At 42.6% G+C, this 14956-nt stretch overlaps 2 non-coding genes across 2 annotated transcripts; both read right to left on the bottom strand.

Moving 5' to 3' along the window:
- Positions 1-2674: 2674 nt before the first annotated feature.
- Positions 2675-2747, bottom strand: trnav-aac (transfer RNA valine (anticodon AAC)). Its single transcript has one exon. It is a non-coding gene; the product is annotated as a tRNA-Val (tRNA).
- Positions 2748-10699: 7952 nt separating this feature from the next.
- On the bottom strand, positions 10700-10781 carry trnal-uag (transfer RNA leucine (anticodon UAG)). Its single transcript has one exon. It is a non-coding gene; the product is annotated as a tRNA-Leu (tRNA).
- Positions 10782-14956: the final 4175 nt, after the last annotated feature.

The following is a 14956-nucleotide window of genomic DNA, read 5'->3' as shown; positions in this document are numbered from 1 at the left end:
ATTTCACACAAAGGACTTGAGAGTGATGCCAGATCAATGATAACATGCCTTTAACATCGGGGTTCGAAAAACGTTGAACAACCAACTGAAATTAAACAATTTTCCCTTACCCGATATGAATCCATCATTAAAGAAGAAATAGCAGGCCATCTGGATAAGAATGGTTCGATTAAGCAGACGCAGCATGGATTCATGAGGGGAAAGTCGTGCTTGACGAGCTTGTTGGATTTTTATGAAGATGTGACTAGTGCGGTTGACGGAGGGGAACCGGTGGATTTCCAAACGGCGTTTGATAAGGTGCCTCACAAAAGGTTGCTGAAGAAGATTGGGTCACACGGAGTTGGGGGTAGGGTGTTAGCGTGGATCGGGGATTGGCTATCTGACAGGATGCAGGGAGTCGGTATAAATGGGTGCTTTTCTGGTTGGCGGATGGTAACTAGTGGCGTGCCGCAGGGATCGGTACTGGGGCCTCAAGTATTTACCATTTATATAGACGATCTGGAGGAGGGGACTGAGTGTAGGGTAACAAAGTTTGCAGACGACACAATGATAAGTGGAAAAGTGAATCGTGTGGAGGGCGTAGAAGGTCTGCAGAGAGATTTGGACAGGCTGAGTGAGTGGGCGAGGATCTGGCAGATGGAGTATAATGTTGACAAATGCAAGGTTATTCACTTTGGAGGAAATAATAGCAAATTGGATTATTATCTAAATGGAAAATATTACAACATGCTCCTGTGCAAAGGGACCTGGGGGTCCTTGTGCATGAGACACAAAAACCCAGTCTGCAGGTGCAACAGGTGATCAAGATAGTAAATGGGATGTTGGCCTATATCGCAAGGGGGATAGAATCTAAAAGCAGAGATGTCTGGCTGCATCTGTGCAGGGCATTGGTGGGGTCGCAGCTGTGTGCAGTATTGGTCCCCTTATTTGTGGAAGGATATATTGGCCTTGGAGGGAGTGCAGGGGGGTTCACCAGGTTTCTACCAGATGAGGGGTGTTGATTATGAGGAGAGATTGAGCAGATTGGGTTTGCACTCGTTGGAATTTAGAAGGCTGAGGGGGGATCTTACAAAGGTCTATAAGATAATGAAGGGGCTGGATAGGGTACGGTGGAGAGGTTCTTTCCACTTAGAAAGGAAGCGAGAACTGGAGGGCACAGCCTCAAAATAATGGGGGGTCAGTTTAGGACAGAGTTGAGGAGGAACTTCTTCTCTCAGAGGGTGGTGAATCTCTGGAATTCTCTGCCCACTGAAGTGGTGGAGGCTACCTCGTTGAATATGTTTAAATCACGGATAGATGGATTCCTGATCGGTAAGGGAATTAGGGGTTGTAGGGATCAGGCGGTTAAGTGGAACTGATCCACTTCAGATCAGCCATGATCTTATTGAATGGCGGGGCAGGCTCGAGGGGCGAGATGGCCTACTCCTGCTTCTTATGTTCTTATGAGAAAGGTTAATGAACGTTTCTGCCTGGTTTCGATCCGGGGAATTTTGGCGTGTTAGGCGAACGTGATAACCACTGCACGAACGCAACAGCTTAAAGGGCACTGGACCAAATCTGCCTGTCTGCAGTGTTCAACTACGCTGTTTTGCTGCAGGTTCCGATGGTTCGACTGAGAGCCCGTATCACTTAATTGAGGAAGATTACCGTTACTTTCAATCTGATTGCACGACTTATCCAGAACATCATAAAATAAGAGTTCGTCTCGCAAATATCTAAGGGAGCAATAATTTCTGCCCCTTTATTAATGCATCATTTTCATCTTTCATCGAATAATCTCAATCAATTGTGCTCAGTAATAAAAGCAAATTACTGCGGATGAGAAAAGAGAAAATGCTCCAAAATCTCCCCATGTCTGACAGCACCTGTCAGGAGTGAAAAGGGCGGACGTTTCGAGTCCAGATGACACTTTATCAAAGCTCATTGTACAATTGTACTCAGTATTTGTTTCACGATTTAATATCAATGCATTATTTAACACATATGTCTTCATTCTTATTTGAATATCTCTGACATTGAACATCACTGAATTGCAAACATAACTGACCAACAGAACGAATCGAATCACCGGGTAATACAGATCGCAATTCTGGGATTGATTATCGTCAGCATTTAAATAAAGTCAACGACATTTAAACGGAGAAGAGTCCAGAATTATCTGCTCGCGACACTTGAGCCTTTTTATTATGGACGTGAAACATTCAGGCGCATAAATTCCGGCCCTTTACAGGGAAGTCCAGAAGATCCGCACTGAGTCTCGATTCCCTCATCGGTCTGAGGGGCGTGAAACATTCAGGCGTATAAACATTTTTTTAAAAGAATCTTCTGTGAAATGTGCGCCATTTCCTCTTGTTCACTTACAGTATCAGTTGTAACTTTCTTTTTGAGCACACACTACTGTCAGATATTTCAGATGGTGATTAACCATATTAGTCTGCACTATAAATTCATAAAGTTCTGTTGTAGACTGAACGAGATGGGAATAAGTGCTCGGTTGCAAAATCGAACTTTCCTGTCAGTGCGTCAAAAATGACATTTCTTAATTCATAGAAAGTATTTGAGGGTGAAGTCAGCGCAATCAAAACATGCCTTTATCATCGAGGCTCGGATAATGGTGAGCAATGAACTGAAATCAAGCAATTTTCCCTTCCACGACATGGGAAAGCTTAATGGATGCTTCTGCCCGGTTTCGAACCGGGTACGTTTCGCATGTTAAGCGAACGTGATAACCACTACACTACAGAAACAGCTTGAAGGGCATTTTAGCAAATCTGCCTCTCTGCAATGTTCAACTACACTGTGTTGCTGCAGGTTCCTTTGGTTCGACTGAGAGCCCATGGCACTTAATTCAGGAAGGTAACCGTTACTTTCAATCTGATTGCACGACTATCCCGAACATCAGAAGTTAAAAGCGTTCGTCTCGCAAATATCTAAGGGAGCAATGATTTCTGCCCATTCATTAATGCATAATTTTCATCATTCTTCGAATAGTCTCAATCAATTGTACTCAGTAATAAAAGCAAATTACTGCGGATGAGAAAAGAGAAAATGCTGCAAAATCTCCCAATGTCTGACAGCACCTGTAAGGAGTGAAAAGGGCGGACGTTTCGAGTCCAGATGACACTTTATCCAAGCTCATTGTCCAATTGTACTCAGTATTTGTTGCACTATTTAGTATCAATGAATTATTTAACACTTATTCATCATTATTCATCATTAATTGAATATCTCTGATATTGAATATCACTGAATTGCAAACATAACTGTTCAACAGAACGAAGCGAATCACCGGGTAATACAGATCGCAATGTTGAGATTGACTATCGTCAGCTTTTAAACAAAGTCAACTACAATTAAATGGAGAAAAATTGAGAATTATCTGTTCGTGACATTTGAGCCTTTTCTTTTAGGGGCGTGAAACATTCAGGCGCATAAATTCCGGCCCATTAAGCAACGTCCAGTCGATCCGCACTGACACTCGATTCCCTCATCTGTCTGAGTGGCTTTTCCCGTTTCTCAGTGATGAAAAACGATTTTTTAAAAAGATTCTTCTGTGAAATGTGCGCCATTTCCTCTCGTTCACTTACAGTATCACTTGTATCTTTCTTTTTGAGCACACACTACTGTCAGATATTTCAGATGGTGATTAACCATATTAGTCTGCACGGATAAACCCATTAAATTCTGTTGCAGACTGAGCGAGATGCGAATAAGTGCTCGGTGTCGAAATCGAACTTTCCTGTCAGTGCGTCAAAGAAAAACGTTTCATAATTAACAAAACGCATTTGAGGGTGATGTCAGAGCAATGATAACATGCCTTTCATATCGAGGCTCGGCAAATGGTAAGCAACAAACTGACATCAAGCAATTTTACCTGACCCAACATGGCAAAGCTTAACGAATGTTTCCGCCCGGTTTCGAACCGGCTACTTTTCGCGTGTTAGGCGAACGTGATAACCACTACACTACAGAAATAGCTTGATGGACTTGGAGTAAATCTGTCTGTCTGCAATGTCCAACTACGCTGTGTTGCTGCAGGTTCGGATGGTTGGACTGAGAACCCAGGGCACTTAATTTCGGAAGATAACCTTTCCTTTCAATCTGATTGCAGGACGTATCCCGAACATCAAAAGTTAAAAGCGTTCGTCTGGAAAATATTTAAGGGAGCAATGATTTCTACCCATTCATCATTTCATCATTCTCATCTTCCTTCCAATAATCTCAATCAATTGTACTCAGTAATAAGAGCAAATTACTGCGGATGCTGGAATCGGAAACGAAAAGGGAAAATTCTGGCAAGTCTCACAAAGACTGGCAGCATCTGTAAGGTGTGAAACGACCTGGCGTTTCGTGTTGAGATGACATTTTGTAAAAGCTCATTGTGCAATTGTACTCAATATTTGTTTCAATATTTGGTATCAATGCATTATTTAACACATATGCCTTCATTATGAATTGAATATCTCTGAAATTGAACATCACTGAATTGCAAACATAACTGACCAACAAAATGAATCTAGTCACCGGGTAGTACAGATTGAAATTTTAAGATTGAACATAGTCAGTTTACTTTAAGAAGTCAACTAGATCGAAATGGAAGAGATTTAAGAATTATCTGCCAGTGACCCTTGAGCCTTTTCTATTATGGGCGTGAAACATTCAGGCGCATAAATTCCGGCCCTTTACAGGAAAGTCCAGTAGATCCGCACTGAGTCTCACTTGTATCTGTCTTTATGAGCACACACTACGATCAGATATTTCAGATGGTGATTAACCATATTAGTCTGCACCTCTAAACCCATTAAATTCTGTTGTAGACTGAACGAGATGCGAATATGTGCTCAGTGTCAAAATCGAACATTCCTGTCAGTGCGTCAAAAAAAATCGTTTCTTATTTCACAGAAAGCATTTGAGGGTGATGCCAGAGCAATGATAACATTCATTTCACATCGAGGTTCGGATAACGTTCAGCATGAAACTGAAATCAAGCAGTCTTCCCTTACCCGACATGAGAAAGCTTAATGAATGTTTTTGTCCGGTCTCGAATGGGGGAACTTTCCGCGTGTTAGGCGAACGCGACAACAACTACACTACAGGACCAGCTTGAAGCACGATAGAGCAAATCTGCCTGTCTGCAATGTTCAACTACGCTGTGTTGTTCCAGGTTTCGATGGTTAGACTGAGACCCCATGTCACTTAATTCAGGAAGGTAACCGTTGCTTTCAATCTGATTGTACGACTTATGCCGAACATCAACATTTGAAATCGTTCGTTTCGCAAATATCTAAGGGAGCAATGATTTCTACCCATTCATTGATGCATCATTTTCAAATTTTTCGAATAATCTCAATCAATTGTACTCAGTAATAAAAGCAAATTACTGCGGATGAGAAAAGAGAAAATGCTGCAAAATCTCACAATGTCTGTCAGCACCTGTAAGGAGCGAAAAGGGCGGACGTTTCGAGTCCAGATGACACTTCATCAAAGCTCATTGTACAATTGTACTCAGTATTTGTTTCAATATTTAGTATCAAGGCATTATATAACACGTATGTCTTCATTATGAATTGAATATCTCTGAAATCGAACAAGACTGAATTGCAAACATAACTGACCAACAGAACGAATCGAATCACCGGGTAATACACATCGCAATTTTGAAATTGACTATCGTCAGCTTTTGAACAAAGTCAACTGCATTTAAATGGAGAAGAATCAAGAATTATCTGTTCGTGACACTTGAGCCTTTTTAATTATGGGTGTGAAACATTCATGCGCATAAATTCCGGCCCTTTACAAGAAAGTCCTTTAGATTCGCACTGAGTCTCGATTCCCTCACCTGTCTGAGTGGGTTTTCCTGTTTCGTAGTGATGAAAAACGATTTGTAAAAAAAGATTCTTCTGTCAAATGTGCGCATTTCCTCTCATTCACTTACAGTATCACTTGTATCTGTCTTTTTGAGCACACACGACTGTCTGATATTTCAGATGGTGATTAACCATATTAGTCTGCACCTATAAACCCATTAAATTCGGGTGTCGACTGAACGAGATGCGAATATGTGCTCGGTGTCAAAACCGAACTTTCCTGTCAGTGCGTCAAAGAAAAACCGTTTCTTATTTCACAGAAAGCATTTGAGGGTGCTGTCACAGCAATGATAACATGCCTTTAACATGGAGGTCCGGATAATGTTGCGCAACAAACCGAAATCAAGCAACCTTCCTGACACGAGAAAGCGCAATGCATGTTTCCGCTTGGCTTCGAATCGGGGACCTTTCGCGTGTTAGGTCAACGTGATCATCACTACGCTACAGAAACCGCTTGAAACGCGGTTGAGCAAATCTGCCTGTCTGCAATGTTGAACTGCGCTGTTGTGCTGCACGTTCAAATGGTTAGACTGAGAGCCTCGTCTCCTCCCCCACCCCCTCCGCATTCACCCTCGCAACCTCCCTCCCCCACCCACCCCCCAACAATGCGTCTTGTTTCAGGAAGATAACCGCTGCTTTCAATCTGATTGCTCAACTTATCTTGAACTTCAAAACTTAGAAGCGTTCGTCTGGCAAATACCTGAGGGAGCAATGATTTCTGCTCATTCATTAATGCATCGCTCTCATCTTCCTTCGAATAATCTCAACCAATTGTACTCAGTAATAAAAACAATTTACCGTGGATGCTGGAATCTGAAACCAACAGAGAAAGTGCTGGAAAATCTCAAAATGTCTGGCAGCATCTGTAAGGAGTGAAAAGGGCTGACGTTTCGGTTTCAGATAGCATTCGTGAAACTCATTTTACAATTTTACTCAGTATTTATTTTAATATTTAGTATCAATGTATTATTTAATACATATGTCCTCATTATGAATTGAATATCTCTGAAATTAACTTTCACTGAATTGCAAACATAACTGCCCAACAGTTGGAAGCGAGTCACTGGGTAATGGAGATCGCAATTTTGACATTGATCATAGTCTGCTGTTAAACAAAATCAACTTCATTTTAATGGAAGAGATTGAAAAGACATCTGTTAGTTGCACTTAAGCCTTTTAATTGTGGGCGTAAAACATTCATGCGCATAAATGTTGGCCATCTTTAGGAAAGTCCAATAGATCCGCACTGAGTCTCGATTTCCTCATCTGGCTGAGTGCTGTTTCCTATTTCCTTGTTATGAAGAACGATTTCCAAAAAAAAAAAAATGTTGTAGGAAATGTGCGCCTTTTCCTCACTTGTGTCTGTCTTTTTGAGCGCACAGATGGTGATTAACTATGTTCGTCTGCACATGTAAACCCATTAAATTCTGTTGTCGGCTGAAAGAGATGCTAATGTGTGCACACTGTCAAAATCGAAAATTTCCTGTCAGTGCGTCAAAGGAATCAGCATTTCTTATTTTACAGAAATCATTTGAGGCAGAGTTCAGAGCAAAGATAAGATGGCTGTAACATCGAGATTTGGTTGATGTTCAGCAACGATCTGAAATCATACAGATTTCCCTCACCCTACATGGGAAAGCTGATGAATGTTCTGCCCGGTTCTGAAGCGGTGATCTTTCACGTGTTGGGCCAATGTGATAACCACAACACGACAGAAACAAGAGAATGCGCCACGCCGCCAATTGGCCTGACTACAATGTTGAACTACATTGTGTTGCTGCAGGTTCTCATGGTCACATTGAGGGTCCATGTCACTTAATAGAAGAACAAATCCGTTAGTTTCAACCTGATATCTCAACTTGTCTTGAACTTCAAAATTAAAAAGCGTTCGTCTGGCAAATGTCTCAGGCGGCAATGATTTCTGTTCAATCATTCATACATCATTCTCATCTTCCGTCAAATAATTTCAAACAGTTATATCAAATATTTGTAATTCAACATTTAATTTCAATACGTTTATTTAACACAGATGTCCTCATTCTGAATTGAATATCTCTGTAATATACAACATTGTCTTGCAAACATGTCTGACCAATAAAAGAAATAGAGTCACTGGGTAATGCCAATGCCATGATGTTTATTTGAGATTGACCACATTCATCCTTTAAAGAAAATAAAATGTACTTGAATCCTCTTTATTCTGTGTGTGAAGTATTCTGGCGCCTAAATCTCGTCCATCTATCGGAAGTCCAGGAGGTCCGCACTGAATCTCGATTTCCACATTTGTCTGAGTGGTTTTAACTATTTCTTTAATGTGAAGAGCAATTTTAAAAAAGGTGCTTCTGTGAAATGCGCCTATTTCCTCCAGTTCAGTTTGGCTTTCAATTGTGTCTGTCGTTATGAGCACATAATACAATTCGATATATTTCAGATGGTGATTAACTAGGTCAGTCTGCACCTCTAAACCCATTAAATTAATTTGTGGACTGCACGAGTTGCGAATATGTGTACGAACGATGGAGTTCTTTATTCCCTGCGTCCTCAAAGACAGCATTTCTGACTTTCCGAAATGCTTTTGAGGCCGAGATCAAAGGAAATATAACATGACCGTGACATGGGATTCGCATGAGGTTGAGCTATGAACTTACATCATGCAGACTTCGCTCATGCTTAATGACAACGATCCAACAGTGTTTCTGCCTGGTTTCGAACCGGGGACTTTTCGCGTGTAAGGCGAATGTGAGAATAACTACACTTCAGCTGACGATGCCCACGTGCAGTTTCACTTGTGTCTGTCTTTTTGAGCACACACTACCATTAGACATGTTTCAGATGGTGATTAACTATGTTAGTCTGCACCTATTAACCCATTAAATTCTGTTGTGGACTGAACGAAATGCTAATGTGCGCATGTTGTCAAAACAGAAACATTTCTTTCCTGTCAATGCGCCAAAATATTCAGCATTTATTTTACAGGAAGCATTTGAAGCCGACGTCAAGCAAAGATAACATGAATCGAGATTCGGATAATGTTCAGCAACAAACTGAAATCATTCAGATTTCTCTCACCCGACATGAAAAATCTTAATGTATTCTTCTGCCCGGTTTCGGACCGGGGTCCTTTACAAGCACTGCACTACAGAAACAAATGACAGCATATCGCCCTGAATCGGCCTGACTACAATGCTCAACTCCACTGTGTTGCTGCAGGTTCGCATGGTTAGATTGAGAACCCATGCCACTTAATACAAGAACACACTCGTTACTTTCAACCTGTTGCATCAACTTATCTTGTAATTCCAAATTAAAAAGCGTTCCTCCAGCAAATGTCTGAGGGAACTCAATGAGTTGAAGCGCAATTGTTTCAGTTCAGAGTTCAGAAAATGTTGAGTAATATCCGGCCGAAATGGTGATAGGTTCATTCCTTTCCAGCAGGAAACACCCAATCAGCTCACAGCTCCTTTTTCCTACATTTCATTCAATCAGCTCCGAGTGTCTTCATTCCCCAATTCATGATGTCAGAGAGAGGAGCAGGACCAATTTGAATCTGTTCTCAGAATAACGAGCTGCACAGAAGAACATAAGAGAATAGGGAAGAGGTGTTGCAATGGACCATTTGCTCCTTCATTAGGGCCTGTTCCGCCATTCAGTAAAATCATTGTTGATCTCCCTCACAGTAAGAATTCTCGCAACACCAGGTTAAAGTCCAATCAGTTCACTTGGTCGCACGAGCTTTCGGAGTACTGCTCCTTCATCAGGTGAGTGGAGAGTTGGGTTTAGAAACAGGGCATAGAAAGACACAGACTCAATTGCACGATAATGGTTGGAATGCGCGTCTTAACAGCGAATCAAGTCTTTACAGGTACAGAAAATGCGAGTGGAGAGGGGGACAATGACAGGTTAAAGCAGTGTGAATTGGCTCAAGCCAGGCCAGTTAGTAGGATTTTGCAAGCCCAGGCCAAATGATGAGGGTGACAAGTCGTGTGACATGAACCCAAGGTCCCGGTCGAGGCCGTTCTCGTGTATGGCATTTGGTTATCAGTTTCTGCTCAGCGATTCTGCGTTGTCGTGCGTCTTGAAGGCCGCCTTGAAGAACGCTTACCCGAAGATCGGTGGTTGAATGCCCTTGACTGCTTCAGCGTTCCCCGACAGGAAGGGAATACTCTTGCCGGGTGATTGTCGAGCGGTGTCCATTCTTCTGTTATCGTAGCGTCTGCATAGTCTCGGCGATGTACCATGCTTCGGGATATCCTTTCCTGCAGCGTATGAGGTAGACAACGTTGGCCGAGTTGCACGTGTATGTATCGTCTAGCTGGTGGATTCTGTTCTCACGTGTGATGGTGGCATCCGGGTCGATGATCCAACACATCTTGCAGAGGTTGCTGTGGCAGGGTTGCGTGGTGTCGTGGTAGCTGTTCTCTTGAATGCTGCGTAGTTTTCTGCGAACAATGGTCTGTTTGAGGTTGCTCTTTTTTAAGGCAAGTAGTGGGGGCGTGGAGATGGCCTTCGCGTGATATTCGTCTTCATCGATTGTACGCTGAAGGCTCGGAAGAAGATGTCATAGTTTCTCCACTCCGAAGAAGATGTCTTGGCTTCTGCACTCTGGGGACGTACTGGAGGAGGAAGGGCACTCTGACTGCTGTGTCCCGTACTTGTCTTCTGAGGAGGTCGGTGCGCTTTTTTGCTGTGGCGTGTCGGAACTGTCCATCCATGAGTTAAGCGCAGTATCCTGTTCTTACAAGGCCGTCTGTCAAAAACGACACCGCACAGATTCCTGCGTTCAACCTGAGCTGTTGGACTTCAGCTCCAAGGACAAAAATTTGCATCAACTCTGGCAGCGATGGGACTCGAACCCACGCCTCGAGAGAGACGGGAGCCTAAATCCAGCGCCTTAGACCGCTCGGCCACGCTACCACACGGGAAGTCTTGATAATCATGTCATTTCATTGCATTAATACTGAAATATATCAAAATCCGTGGAGTTGGGATGGGCCCTGACTAAATCTTAGCCGAATCAGATGATCCTGAAATGCGGAGCAAACAAAAATCATCTCCAGTCAGAAACACAATGAGCTACAGCGAAGGGCCGGCTCCATTTACACTGTCGTTAACCTCGTCTGGCTCCCAGAACGGACAATATGGCTTCCTGTTGAATTTGCTCAGGGTCTTCACTTGAGAAAGGACAGGACACAAGGCGAGACTGAGATTTATGCGTTCTGCCCGGAAATAACTGATATTTGTTCTCACGCATTGGAGGAGAGCAATAAATCTTCATTTCCTGACCTGCAATCAAAACAGCAGTGAAAGTTTCAAACTCTAACCGCCAGACCAACAGATTACAGCGTGTTTCACAATTTGCTTTGTCCACGATCCTTTTGTTATTTTAATTTCCACGCCAGACCACTTGCACCACGAACTTCTCCTGCAAAATGGCACCTTCTGTTTCAACACCAGAGAAGTGTTCAGCCAATGACAGGAATAATTCCACGACAGTTATCGCGTCCACCTCCCACGGCGTGAAACTGGTAGAATTTTTTCCCAAATCATTTTCATTGCAGACTGAGGGAACAGTTCTATTATTCATGTATTTGCAAATTTTAATTAGTCTGATGGGTTTCCCCTGCATTTTCTAGTTGTGAAGTCAGGGGTCACTCCTTGAAAAGGGCAGAAGGTAAGGTTCGGCACAGAAAACGAGGGAGGATGTATAATTTGACACAAGGAATGATAGACAAGGCAACATTGAGCTGGTGATGGCGGAACTCGGGTGTTCCAATGGTGCAAAGTCATCGTCTTCACGGCCATGGTCTCGATGGCAGGTGACAAATGTGGAAATAAGTTGAGTATTTTAAAAAAATGAGAAACCCGTCGATTGTGTGACGGAAGAGGAGGAAGAGAATGGCTAAAATGACGATGATCCGCTGATTGGGAAAGTCACTGTCAGCTTCCCTGCTGGACCAGTGGTTTGGATTCGGCACGTTCATCACTGTGGACTGGATTCAATCCCCAGCCAGAGGGTAACTCGTTTGTATTGCTGTGTGAACTGACACCATGAAAAGGAATTCCGCATTGAATGAAACCAGATCTGGCAGCGTCTGTGGAGTGAGAAGCAAAGTTAATCTTCCAGCTGGATCTTTCATCAAAGCTGGAAAAGTCGGAAATGTAACAGATGGAAAACAACTGCTTGGCTATGATTCCAAAATATTGTGAGGGGCTTGAGGGGCGAAATGTTCTATCCAAAATCTCAATAATATTCTAACCTGTTGCCGGTATTATTCCGAGCAATAGTTACCTTCGACTGTTAGTGGAGCCGCATGGTCTTAATTACTAAATTTAAGTTTCAATATCTGAATTGCTGTGGATTCAAATCCCAACACTGCCAAAAAGTGCAGCTCGTTTGTCTTTTCAGCGAATGGCATTTTGTAAGGAAGAAAAAGGAGGGATGAAAGGTGCAGCGTGACCTTCTAGAACAGAAGGTTCGAGACATCAACTTTTGTTGCTGTAACTATTCAATGATTTAATATGAGTAACACGAACACATTGACACCGGTTGCAGTGGTGGCCAAGCGGCTCAGGCGGTGGATTTGTAATTATTGTTTTCTCACGGAGATTTGAACCTCACCCAATGCGCTGCTCCGCATTCATTCCGTTCGATGACTGCAGAATTAATTATTCTTTCAATGGAATCAAAATCTTTCAAATATTCCCATCTGTTTTTCCTACTTCACTTCGCATTCCTTCATTTCTGTTCATCAGCTAGAATTCATCAGAAACCCAGCCAGAAATGGAAGAAAACTGAACCCAGTTGGTGACATCCTTGATCTAAGGATGTTTTTGGCTCGTCAGCCCTCTGTCACTCTCTGTGTCTGTATGTGTTCCTCTGTGCACCAATGTGATTCAGTTCCCAGAAGGGGTGAACACATTTTTTACCATCACAAACTGCGTTCACTTATTCATATACCTCAACGGCAAATGGTACAGAGAATAACAACATGTTTGAAAGTTGCGAGAAAGATTGACTGATACAGGCTTTTTTTGACTGGCTATTGCTTATTGACTCAGTGGCCGTGTGTTACACAGCAGTGGATGATTGAAATTTTCACTGATCAACATTTAAACAGACAGTGGATTCACTCGGTGTGATGGTGCGTTCCAGTTCTATATCTACAACTACAGCATCAATTTCTATCAGTTACTGTGAGTCCCAGATTTCTAATAGGTTGGAAATATACAGCAGCATGATCTAATATACCTCGTTTTAATTGAAATGAATATTCATCGATCGATTTGTATGACAACTTAGTGAATATCAGCAAGACTGGCAAAATTTGGACAGTATTTCCCTGATGCAGAAGGACACAAAGTATATCAATATTGGGAACATAAGTTGAAACAGTAATAGAGGAGGTCGATTTGGCGCAGAATGCTCTCAAACCTCCTCCCTTTCAGTTGCAGCAACTTTCCTGAACAATTTTCCAACAGAAATCCTGCGGCAGTTTAAATTCAGGGCTTTCACTGCCTGGATCCAATTCAATTCCCATTCTCGATGCTGTGCTAATTGCTGTAACTCGCAATCAGTTACTGGTTTGCAAAGAGTCATATTGGACTCGGAAACTTATTTCTATACCTTGCTCCACATTTGTTGCAAGTTCTGTTGAGAACTTTCAGCACTTTCTGCTTTTATTATATCATGAATAATAGGAGAAGAAGCAGACCACTCAGTCCATCGGGACTGTTCCACCATTCAATACCATCTTGATTGATCTTGGGCTACAACTCAGTTTTTCCACCATCTTCCCATATCCCTGAATTCCCCAAGAGACCAGAAACCTGTTTATCCCAACCTTAAATGGGCTCGATAATGAGGCATACATAACTGTCAGGTACAGAGAATGCCAAGGATTCTCAGCCCTTTGAGTAAAGTAATTTCTCCTTGTCTTAGCCCAAAATGATCAGCGCCTTATCTGTGCCACAGTGGGTTAGATTCCCCGACCAGCAGAAAAAAAAACAATCTCTCAGCCTCCATCCTATCAAACCTAATCAGAGCTGTGTCGGTTCAATGAGATCGCCTCTTATTCTTCTAAACTCCAGAGAATTCCATCATAGGACAACTCCCTCACCCCAGGGAGCAATCTGGTGAATCTTCTCTTTACCGTTTCCAATGCAAGCACATCCCTTTTTAAATTCGACTATCACATCTGCACAGATCATTCAACATGTCGTCTCAACTAACCCTGTGCAACAGCAGAAACACGTCGTTATTCTTGGACTCCAGTCTGCCGGCAACTAAAAACCAAAACGCAATTGCCCTTCCACTTACCTGCTGCACCGACATACATTCCTTGCACAAACGAATCTATTCTACATATCAACATTTATATTTTTCAGCTTGTCAAATACATCCTGCTCTTCCTATTTTTTTGGCGAAGAACATCTTTTCGCTTTCCAAGTTTGCACCTGATCTACCCCTTAACTCATAGAAGCTCTCTGTTGCGTCCTCCAGTCTGTTGGACTCCACCCTACAGCTTCTATCAACTAAGCTTAGTCAATAGGCTCCCCAGCAACAATTGAACTCACGACCCCTGATTTACAAGACCAGTGCTCTAACCACTGAGCTACGGAGCCAAGCGCTGCACGTCGTTTACATTATGTGCAGCATTATCAGTGGATTGAGAAACAGCACAGGGTTGGAGGTCGGAGATTTTTGATCTGGTGGAGATTTTGATTTGGTGGGGAGCAGGAAATTAAAAGATGCAACTTGAAAATGACATTATTTGACATGTGCGCTGTGTGTGTATCTGACATGTATGTTGTGCTTTTTATGTGATTCTTCTTCAGAGTTTATCGTTCGTGTTACATGGAGTCACAGAGTCAGAGAGTCATAGAGGTTTACAGCATGGAAACAGGCCCTTCGGCCCAACTTGTCCATGCCGCGTTTTTTTTAAACCCCCAACCTAATCCCAATTGCCCGTATTTGGCCCATATCCCTCTATACCCATTGTACCCATGTGACTATCTAAATGCCTTTTAAAAGACAAAATTGTACCCGCCGCTCCTACTACATCTGGCAGCTTGTTCCAAACACTCACCAC

Source organism: Mustelus asterias, unplaced genomic scaffold, assembly GCF_964213995.1.
Source record: "Mustelus asterias unplaced genomic scaffold, sMusAst1.hap1.1 HAP1_SCAFFOLD_114, whole genome shotgun sequence".
Lineage (NCBI taxonomy): Eukaryota > Metazoa > Chordata > Chondrichthyes > Carcharhiniformes > Triakidae > Mustelus > Mustelus asterias.
The sequence above is the reverse complement of the archived record's forward strand: the minus strand, read 5'-3'. Positions and strand labels throughout refer to the sequence as shown.